The sequence below is a fragment of the Alosa pseudoharengus genome, unplaced genomic scaffold (genome assembly GCF_046254945.1).
Source record: "Alosa pseudoharengus isolate Yale_2024_CS ecotype anadromous, Long Island Sound unplaced genomic scaffold, YU_APseudo_1.1 YU_APseudo_1.1_scf_21, whole genome shotgun sequence".
Classification (NCBI taxonomy): domain Eukaryota; kingdom Metazoa; phylum Chordata; class Actinopteri; order Clupeiformes; family Clupeidae; genus Alosa; species Alosa pseudoharengus.
In genome coordinates, this window is record NW_027468674.1 from 8,474,654 (window position 1) to 8,486,580 (window position 11,927).

Below are 11,927 nucleotides of genomic sequence, written 5' to 3' on the forward strand. Positions count from 1 at the left end.
TCCTGCACATAGACTTATTCTTACTACTCTTATAATGTTGTTTCTGCACTACAATGACACTGTTTCCACACTGCACATAGCTGTATGTTATGTACATATCTGTTATATATTTGTCATATTGAATATCCATATTTATTCTGTTTTATTATATTCTGTTAATACACTGCATATATCTATATTATTATTTCTACTATTATAATGTTACTACTACATACATTATTCTACTTATTGTTTGAGATAACTGCTAATACACTGCACAAGTGCACATATTTATATTTAATTCATATTACTCTAAACCACCTTCTGTAAATCAACTGTATACTACTGTCTACATTGCACTATATTTCTTGACCTGTCTCTGTATATTTCATCACCTTTCTATACTTTGCATCACATTGTATGCATACTGTAGCTACATGAATCACAGCTAAGATCCTTGGTTGCTATGAAGGCCAGTTGTTCTAAATGGATGGTTGCTATGGCCAAAGGCCAGTTATCTCTGCCGTTGTCAAGCGGGCATATCCTAACTTTATCTTATTTTAAACATCTCTATTTTACTTAGCCTACTTCCATACAGTGACTCCTATTAAAGGTCTCATCTCATCGTTTTTTCATTAATTTTGCAGTGGTATGTAATATTGATGAATGCCCTGTGAGCCGGTTTTGGTGAAAAAAATGCTGTCCTGCGTCTGTTTCATGCTGTTCTAGTTTGGTGGGGAAGGTGGGCGGGGAGGAACGACTGGATTTCGCCTCTAGTCATGAATATTAATGACATGCTAATGAATTCACCTCTGATTGGCTAACAGTACTGTGACGCTGTGAGATACAACTTCATGTGTTTGATCCTAGTATTCGAGTAGGAAGAAGAACCGCTTCCTGATCGTTTGTCGGTGAACGTTGGTTTAATAGAATGGTAACAATTGCCTGTCAGCTTAAAATTTCTCCTAAAAGAGGTAACGTTAGCAGCTAAACGTTTGTGACAATCGTCATCTTGCTTTCAAGTAATAAACAGTTGGAAACGTTTTAAAATAAAGACCTATTTCTTTACAGTCAAAAGTCTTTGCAATCTTCCTAGTAGATATTTTACTTCACAACACAGGTAAGCACCCTAAATGCAGTTCAGCCACTGACCTAGCCTGCTAATGCTATCGGAATAGATAGTTATGGTTTGAATTCCATGATACTATCATTGAAAGACCACTTGGTCATAGCCCAATATATATATTAGTCCATGAGCCACAGGCCCAAAAAGGGGCGTGTCACTACCACTTGGGGGGGCAAATTCTCACTATATTTTTCTGAAAGCTACATATCTCTGGAGTATAAAATGGTATGATAGCAAGTTGGATCTTGTAGCTTTGTGGCTGTACAGGCCTTCAAAGTTGACCTCTGATTTGAAAAAAGGAAATTCCGCCTATTGGCTTTTTTTTGTTAAACCACTCATAAGAGCCCAGAAAATAATCCAAACCTCATTATTACTGATGCATATGTGGTGTTTGATGTTGGCATACATATTTTGAATCATTATGTGATTTTGCCCTTAATTTTGGTTGATAAAATTCAAGATTTATGTGTAATAATGAGCAAATCTACGTTTTCAGAGACACAACGTCTTGCAGCACTAATTGAAATGCCCACTACCTCATTAATCAATGTATTTATACCTTCCTACCTCCCAGCAGAGACTTGAAATACAAATGATTACATAGGTCTGCATTGCTATGCTATTTACTATTTGTAAATGTACTATTCGGAAACACCCCAAAATTCAGTAAATTAGTATTTAATAAGAGATATTCCAAGAGATCAAAACATCATGATTACCAATCACATATTACCTTTACATTCAAGGATTACCATATGAAAATTGTTCACATCACCACATGTACCCAGCTTAACATAAATATTATAATTTTATAATGTCCAGGGCACATGAAATACATACAGTAATTTTCTGTGTATTAGCCGTATTGTGTATAAGCCACAGGACAGTGTTTTATGAAGTTGAAAGAAACAAAACCATATACGATATTAACTGCCCCCGTGTATTAACCTCATAGCTGAAGAAATTTTGCAAAATCAATGTATAAGCTGCAGCTAATAGTTGGGAAATTATGGTAATTGCATCACAGGTGCTAAAATGATCGATCTACATTATACATTTCAGTTGTACTTTTGACTAGTAAGAATGTGGGAATGAGATTTAGATGAACTGGTTGGTGAAAATATTCATACTTTACACATTGTTATCATTATGTACAATTATTATTATTATTATTATTATTATTATTATTATTATTATCATCATACTTAAAATTGTCTTTCATCTGATGTTAAAATAATTTCCATTGAAAAGAAATAATAACTATTTTCCAAGATCTACAAGTACATACATTTACAACAGTTTTAAAAATTCTACACAGTTCTGATGAGATGAGACAAACAATGAAATTGGATCAATCCATTTTCAGAGGAACATGAGTTCATTTGCATATCTACAGCAGGCAAAGCAACACAAGAGGTTAGGGATGATCTGATTCAGGCTCATACTACAGGCAAAGATCATGACATAGAGGCTGGAGTCAGATACACCTAAGCACAAATTCCATGATACATTGACAAAGCAAAAATTAAAGACATTTACGAGCATGAGTCAAAAAAGAAAACACAGGCACATGGCAAGACCATCATGTTAAAGACTGGACATGAGAGAAGTCTTTTGTCACCCTCTTGGACCTTGGCGACACCTGAGGGGACCCCAAGGAAAACCTCTAAAGCAGCACTTGCAAAGCATTTGCAGAAACTTGCATCACTATCAGATAATCTTCCAGATGAATATAATACAGCAACAATCATTGATGGAATGTCTCTGGTCCAGAAGGTCAATAACAATGTCTCAACTTATGCAGACATTGCTGCTGCTATTCATAGCATGATCCATAAAGAGGCAAAGCAGAGGCAGATAATTTTTTAGATTAAATTAGATTAGATTTAGCTTTACTGTCATTGTGCAGAGAACAAGTACAGAGACAACGAAATGCAGTTTGCGTCTAACCAGAAGTGCAAAAAAGCAGAAAAGTGCAATGTGATATACTGTACACAGTATAGGCAGGTGGTGCATAGACAGGACAAGAAATATAGTGCAGTGTAGACAGTAGTATACAGTTGTTTTGCAGAAGGTGGTTTAGAGTAGCATAAATTAAATATAAATATGTGCAGTGTATTAGCAGTTAAGAGCAGAATAAATATGTACTGTAATATGAACAATGTATGAACAACATGTACAGGTATGTGCAATGTAGTGGCGGTACCATTATAGTAGTAGTAAGAACAATATAGATATATGCAGTGTATTAAAAGAATATATTACAGAAAAACTGAATAAATATGGATATTTAGTATGAACCATATAGAAAGATATGTACAGTATGTACAACTATATGCAGTGTGGTAACAGTACCATTGTAGTGCAGAAACAGTAACATTACAATAGTATTAAGTGTATGTGCAGGATGAAAAGCAGTGGAATATGGCTATGTACAGTATAAGTGTAATTACAGTATGTACATTTGTAAATAAATAGATGGGTGGGATAGATAGGTGGGATAGGGTAGTGCAGTTGTGGGGGGGGGGGGCTAGGGGATGTCCGCCTCCTTGTTGTCCCTGTCAAGGTTGCCATGGTCGTGGACACCTCAACAGGCACAGGCAAGGAGGAATCAGGCGGGGCAGGGGGTGATGGGGGCTTAGTTGGTTGGATGTCACCGGGATGCAGAGCTAGAGTTCAGTAGGGTGACAGCCGCAGGAAAGAAGCTTCCTCTGAACCTGCTGGTTCGGATGTGGAGAGACCTGTAACGCCTCCCGGAGGGGAGTGGAGTGAACGGTCTGTGGTTGGGGAGAGAACAGTCTTTGATGATGTGTGCCTTACGCAAGCATCGCTTGCCCTGGATGGCCTCGATGGAGGGGAGTGAGGAACCGGTGATGTGTTGGGCAGTTTTCACCACCCTCTGCAGTGCTTTCCAGTCGTGGGCAGAGCAGTTGCCATACCAAACTATGATACAGTTGGTGAGGATGCTCTCGATGTTGCAGCGGTAGACGTTCACCAGGATCTGAGGAGACAGATGGACCTCAGAAAGAAGAAGAGACGCTGGTGAGCCTTTTTGATCAGGGTAGAGGTGTTGAGGGTCCAAGAGAGGTCCTCAGAGATGTGGACACCCAGAAACTTGAAGCTGGTGACATGCTCCACCTCAGTCCTGTTGATGAGAATGGGTGTGTGTGTGCTAGCTTTAGACTTCCTGAAGTCCACAATGAGCTCTTTGGTCTTCTTGGTGTTGAGAGCCAGGTTGTTATCAGTGCACCACGATGTTAGGTGCTGGACCTCCTCCCTGTAGGCCATCTCATCGTTGTTACTGATGAGACCAATCACCGTAGTGTCCTCTTTAAACTTGACAATGGTGTTAGAGCCATGTACAGATGTGCAGTCGTAGGTGAAGAGGGAGTAGAGGAGAGGGCTCAGCACACATCCCTGTGGTACACTGGTGTTCGATGGCTGAGAAGGTGCGATTATCTAACCTAACAGACTGAGGTCTGTTGGTTAGGAAGTCCAGAATCCATAAGTTTGGTTTTTCTTTTATCACATGCACATATATTGGTAGATGTTTTTTCTTTACCTTGACATGTTTCGACGTATACTTCCGTCTTCATCAGAAGGTCACACGGTGGAGTAGTGTGACGCATTTTTATCAGCTGATGTTACGGAGGTGTGATCCACCTGTCCGTTTTTTGACAGGTGGACCACACCTCCTGCATGCCAGAGTCATTAAGCAGGAGAACAACCGATACCACCGCTGGATAAAGGAGGCGATTGAAATAAGAAAGCGGAGCCCAAAGACGATGAACAGAGATGAGAGAGCATATATGCTCTCCCATACCTGGAGTGCCGTCCTGGGGGGCGGCTGACTGACAGCAGGAGGTGTGGTCCACCTGTCAAAAAACTGACAGGTGGATCACACCTCCGTAACAACATCAGCTGATAAAAATGCATTTATGAGTGTCTATACTCCAGAGATATGTAGCTTTCAGAAAAATATAGTGAGAATTTGCCCCCCCAAGTGGTAGTGACGACCCCCTGTGGCTCATGGACTATATAGATCTAAATGCAAACACACCTACCTAGCTATATTTTGCTGGAATTGTACCAGAATGCCTACAGAAGCAGAGAATGTGTGCTGCATGACTTCTCCGGTAATGAGAACTATGGCTTTGATAGCCTGACATTGGCAGAGGTTAGCCTACTCAAGTTGTTTTCTGTCTCGTATGACAGAAAAAGTAGCCTACTATAGGAATCTTATAGTATTTTGGGACTAAATATTACAGTAATCTTATAGGAATACTATAATATTTGGACATACTATAGGTACTATAAGACTAGTATAGAAAAACTATAGCGGTTACAGGATATTATAGTTATTAGTAGTACTTCTACAGTATGTCCCAATTATTCCTATAAGATTACTTTAATATTTTGTCCCAAATACTATAAGAATCCTATACTACTTTTTTGTAAGGGGATTGCTCATGTGGTTAGAAAAATGGGCAACACCAGTACCCCTGTTGTCTGTATGACCCTGAACCCAGGATTAGAACCAGTCTGCCTTAGCATAATGTACTCCCTTCAAAATGCACTAAACATTCGACTATGACGACTATGGCCCTCTGTGAGACAGAAGATATGAAAGGTAAGATAAACCTTTAGCTTAAAAGGGACAAAAACTGATGAAACTCCTAAAACAAATATACAAAACAGGTCAATTTTCAATAAATAACTTTATTATATTTACATACAGCAGTGGTACTCAAAAGTGTGGTCCGCAAGCTCTCAAGTGTTCCACAAGTAGATGTGGTAAAATATAATAGATGAGTTGTTTGCAATATTGAACCAACTTGTATGTAAATCCAAACAGTTCTGCAACACTGATGTAACCTATGCCAGTTTAAATCATATGAATCCTCTGACACCATAAGCAAGGTGCAAAGACAATAAGCAAGGTGGTTCAGTGAGAAGGCCTATTGTGTAATATACTGTTGAAGTAGGTCTACTGTTTTTTTTTTTTTTGCTAGGTGGTCCGTGAAACACTGACAAATAGTAATATTGCAGTCTATTAAAATAATGCAAACACAAAACAAGAACATCCAAACTATGCACAGAATTAACAATGTCCTCTTTTTGCCAGACGATGCAGACATCTGGCCTACAGATCCTTTGTAAGATGGTGCTGGGATTATTTAGGCAAAAAGGTCTGAGTTGTTGTTTCGGCTTGTATTGTCCTGGGGATCCGAAGGGACAACACATAAAACACATTCGTTGGCTGTGATGATTCTATTACATTGCTCTTTGATTGCGCTGGGCCATAGGTGTTATTGTGGAGATGTCGCTTTCATCCTCCTCCTCCTCTTGATCAACCCGAGGTCTTCTAGCTGGCCTTGGATGAACAGGCTTGATGGCAGTAGAGGTAGCAGGCCCCCATGCCCATGGTGTATCCGAAGTGCTTGTATCAATACTCATACTTTTCATGAAGTATTCTGTTTGGGTACCTAAAGTAAATAAATGTGTATTACTGTCAAGTTACAAGATACTAATAGTACACAGGACATTCACTATCTCACACAAAACTGTACTGGCACAATGGAAAAAAAAATATTTTAGTGACTGTGGTAAGGTGTATGATGTACTAAGTAGCACACCCACAAGAAGACATTCGGTAATATCAATTCTATCTGTTATGCAATTCATGGGTTTCATCAGGTCCATTTACACAGGTGTATTAATCAAGCACCATGCAGTCTGCATTCATAATCGAGGTGCTTGATTTTATACACCTGTGGAAAGTTACCTGAAGAAACCCATGAATTGACTTTCCCAAACATTGACGAGCACATAAGAACCTGTATTAGCCTACTAGAAAAAGACTTCTAGAAACTAACTAGCACAACAATAAAAGTTAGATCACAAACCTTTGCTTAACGTGATGACCTAATGTAGGCTAGAAAGCTGTGTAGCCTGACATGAGGATGTGCTCTGGAAGACATACAAAACACTAAGTAAACAGCAAGTAATCAAACAAAACATCATTGTAGGCCTACAAAGGTCAATGTAATAATGGCAAGAAGACATAAATTAGACTTTAGTGTAAATACCCGAGCTCTATAGTGATAGCAACTTAGCCTAATAGTGCACGGGTATTGTGTTTTTGATTTTCCCTGTTTAGACTAGAACAATACCCGTACTTAGTTGAGCATAATATATTGTTGCTAATATTATTATTTGTGGTTTAACGCTTAGGTTAGAAGATTATAGGTTCAACAAGCTAATTCTCAGGGTAGTGTGGTCAGTTTCTTATGAGTGTAGCTACACCAGGCACGTAACTGAAGCATTCTGTTCGCGTTATGTAGCCTACTGCAACAATTAGCTTCCAATAGGCCTGATCAATGGAAGTAGCTACACCTGGCGTGTTAGTGGCCTGTAGGCTATGTTCGGGAAAATAGACCATTCCTCTAATGGATTTTACCAGAGCCCTTCCTATTAGACATTCTCTGATTTTACACGTCGCGAACAGAACACTTCAGTTACGTGCCTGGTGTAGCTTCCTGTAATATAGGCTAGCTTGTAGCCTACCCTTTTCATGCATGCTAACGTGAAGAATATGAACATGCTATTTTGTAACAGACGTTAGGTGGAAAAGTTTGTTTGTACTTACAGCCTGTGAGCCTGGTGGTCGATCGTCATGACGGTACAGAACCAGGTTTTCAGAACATCAATGCAAAACCACTTTCTAACTGTAGGCAGTGAGTGTGGTCGAAATGATTGGAACACAGAACTAATGTTGCACTACTTCGGTGGTGGTGTTCCAACGATAAATCCGAACCATTTCTTCCTCAACTCTTGTTTCTAAGGCAAGACATGCAACATTGATGTGTTATTGCCACAAATAACACAGGCACGATTTTTTTCTGCCATGTTAGCAACTTGCTGTTAGCTCCTACTAGCTGCAGAGAGACAATCCCCTAGCCGCAAAATCTTCCAGTCTTCCTGTAGGCGGTCACAAGCCAAGGTGGGCGAGGCCATGAATAATCAGTTTCCCTTCGGTGTCATTGGGAAGGGCTCTTTCTGATTCGCTTGTTTTTCCGTGTATTTTCTTTCATTGTTTAATGCGGGCAATGGGGGTAGAAGATCATTTTCACGTGCAGCATGCATATGCAACTTGGAGTGAGCTATAGTATTTCGAAAGTAACAAGTATTAAACGGTTTCTCAGTGAATGCGACCTTTAAGAAGTGGCCACTTAATTCGTGCTTACCGTGATTCACGCAGCAACATTATTAAATGAATCTGTCACCATATGCCTATGCCAACGTTTGCAAAGAGAATCTTTTAATTTGATTCACAATGAAACGTTACATTTAATGTACATGTAAACAATGAGTAGGCTAGTTTTGGTTGTTGTTGGCGGTGTTACTGCATCCCTTAGTTATGCCTACAATGCAAAATTGTTCCCTCGTGATTGTTAGACGCATTTCAAAACATCGCGACGTGAAATGCCACCACAAAATATTGTTTGTGAATCGGTCTTATTAGGAGTCCTCGCTTAAGCTGTCACAGACTCAGGCACTACTTTTACGGCTAAAATGCTTCCTGAATTACTCTTAGTAAAAAAAAATAGGAGTCCTAAAGTTACGAGTGACGAAGTTACGAGTACAAGCATCTCATATCAAATGAACATGGCATTACGCTAAGCAACATAAATCCCATAACGTTACAGCAACATCTCCTCCCTATGACATAGCTAGCTAGTTTCTAGCCACACAAGAAATGAATGATTTTAAATCTCCGCTTAGCATTCTAATAACAGAAGGGGCACATTTATGTTGACCACTACAACATGACTCATTATGTCTGTAACTCTATAAAACACTTACTTTCATAAAGGAAGCACGCCATCCAGCACATACACATGGAAACCGATATTTTAGGTACTTGGCCACGAACTCAAAACGTGTCTCTCTGAAGCTCTGTTCTAGAATCTTTGCTCTGAACGCTCCGTTGCTAGGCAACATCAAATAAACGAAATGAGAATCTTTTCAAGGTATTAAAAGTGTACATGTGATTACAAATGGATGTGTGTGGTTTGCAATTACAATAAACAAGAAATAACATTTCCAATAATTTCCCATGATAAATTACATAATATTTGCACCTTCCTTACTTGTGAAGCTCACCCCTAGTGAAATGTAACACAACGTTGCCACCTATCGTCATTGCTTGCTTATTCTTTCGTCAACTCCATGCTTTTAGGAAAACAATCTTTTTATCATAGTTCCCTCTTCAATGAGCGATTACCAGCTCGTTTTTGTAACAGAGATAGCTGTTTATTGTCCCTAGGTTTACAGAAACACCTATTCATATTAATATGTAGCTATGGAGTAGCCTGGGTGCCATTCCGAACTTAGTCCCGCCCACAACGTTTGAGGTCGGGAAGTTCGGTCTGGCATTGATCAATAGTGGCGCGAGTATGCTCGCCCAAATACTGGCGGGCCAATCAAATGGTCAGGGCGGGCTTTATACGATGATGGACAGATGCTCAACAGTAACGTAATCCACCACGTCACCAAAGAGCGCTTGGGTTGAATTCGTTTACAACAACGATGGCTGCCGCTGGAGAATTGAGATGTGTAGATTCTGCTATCAGGTCTGTTCTAGAAGATATCGACAGCGAATTAATTTTAAAAGAGGAACAGAGTAACGGGATCAAGGCATTTGTTGATAAGAAAGATGTTTTTTGCCGAAGCAACTGAAATGGGCATCATGGCGATGCAACTCGGCGTGCACGACGAGGTGGATATAGCCAGCGGTCGTTGCCAGATCCTTTTTTGAAGCCCGGAATCCTGGCTGCTGAACAAGTGGAGGGACATGCTAGGCTCCGATGTTTTTCAAGCCAACGTAATGGGTATCGTCATGGACGAAGTTCATCTAACTTACAAATGGTAAGAGAGTCTAACTGTCTGACTTAGTAAATAACTCCCAATGTCGTGATATGAATCCCATGTTGTAAACATAGTAGCCTAGGTATCGTTGTACGTTCGCTAACTCAGACTTGGTACAATCATAACGTTAGTGTGATTGTAGCGAACTAGCTGTTAAAACATTCTAATGTAGGTTACTGTTTTATTTCTATCAGTGGTCAGGCTGCAAAAGGGCAGAAGGGCATTTGGGTGTTGCTTTATGTACTCAAGCACCATACCCATATTGGTAGGCTAGTCACTGTACCCCTTATAAGTGATGTATTCTTTTTAGATGTCAGTACAGTCATTAAAAAGTACTAAATGATACTACTCATAATTTCTTATTTTTACTGTTATTTATTGGTTGCTTTTTGTACTGCTATATATTCCAGGTACACCTGTGCTGACATTGACCGCTTCTGCTGATCGGGAATCCAGAGCCAGGGTTATGAAACAGCTTCAGATGGACAATCCAATAAATTTGGCCCTGAGCCCAAACAGAACAAACATCAGAGTGGGTCTGATTAAAGTACCTGGCCATACACTGGAGTGCCTACACTGGATTGTGAGGGATGTTAGTACAAAGCTTGACCCAGCAGTTAAGACGGTACTTTAATGGAGTCACTAGTTGTCTGCGGAAAGCTTTGTACTGCCATTTTGAGGAACACACCACATCTGTTGATCTAGGACATCTGTGCTGCACTCACTGCCATTCTGTTTGTTCTTGTGAACCTGAAGGTTGTGGGGAGCTAATCCCCAAATATGAACACTTTCAAGGGGAGGTTTCATCACACCACAAACACAGAATAGTCACACCTAAGGGCACACTTTTGATCAGGGAACTGTTACAAACTTACAGGAGTAGTTTACTTCAGGACCATAAAAACATACCACTTTACACAGTCGACACAGCCTGCACTGGTTTTGGAGATGAACTCATTGATCAGTTTTAGAACAGTGCACACAGATATTTGACCTGGACTTCATTATCCATAATCTCCCTACATACAAGCTGGAACATGCAAAAAAGATACTATGAATTATGCATGAGGTTTTTGATGACATCGAACAGAGTCAAACTAATTTGTTTGATGACTGTGTTGTTCAGGATGACCGTGTTCAGGTTGACATGGATTACACTGGTTACTTTGATGACGAGGATGAGGATGATAAGATACAATCATCCCCAAGTAACTTGGAATCAGGCTTGTCAATGTTGAAGATCTCAGGCTAGCTTCAAATTCAGGCTCAAATTTGTAGCTTCAGGGTCCTGTTGTTGTGCAAATGCCTTTTTTTTTACCTCTGTTACATTAATATTTTTGAATAAAATTAAAATGGTTTATACTTCTCTACTGGTTGGTGATGTTTCTGCATTTAAAGACAAACAATAAGACATTTCAATAAAGATTTTTAATATCTACACATAATAGGTAATGTTTGAAGATATACGCTGAACTTTGAACATACAACCAATAAGAAAACACAAAAATGTTTTCAAGAATGTGGATACTACTAAACTATTATATGAAAACAATTATTTACATTGTCATTTACGAAAACAATATTTACAAATTACCATCACCATTTACATTTCACATTTACTTAATTATTTAAATAGGCACATTTTGCCAGTCCATTATTTTCTCCTGGTAATTCAGCGTTGCCAAAAAGTTTCTCTTGAAATTCGGGAATGCATGAGACTGCCTGCCTGGGTGATTTTTGTTGGGAAAGTTGTGTCTCCCTGAAAACGTTTACCAGTGTTAAAACGTCCTGTTCTCGGGCCACATGATGAATGCCAGCCGGCCTTGTCAGCTCCAGCTCTGTGTCCGTTTTGTCCATTAGCTCTTTGACGATGCCAATGGACCTACTGATT

The 11,927-nt window shown here is 39.6% G+C and overlaps 1 long non-coding RNA gene across 1 annotated transcript; it reads left to right on the plus strand.

The window, feature by feature from the left end:
- The first annotated feature begins 9,481 nt into the window (after positions 1-9,481).
- On the plus strand, positions 9,482-11,402 carry LOC143138396 (uncharacterized). Its single transcript, XR_012990194.1, has 2 exons — positions 9,482-10,036; positions 10,447-11,402. It is a non-coding gene; the product is annotated as an uncharacterized LOC143138396 (long non-coding RNA).
- The last annotated feature ends 525 nt before the right edge of the window (positions 11,403-11,927 follow it).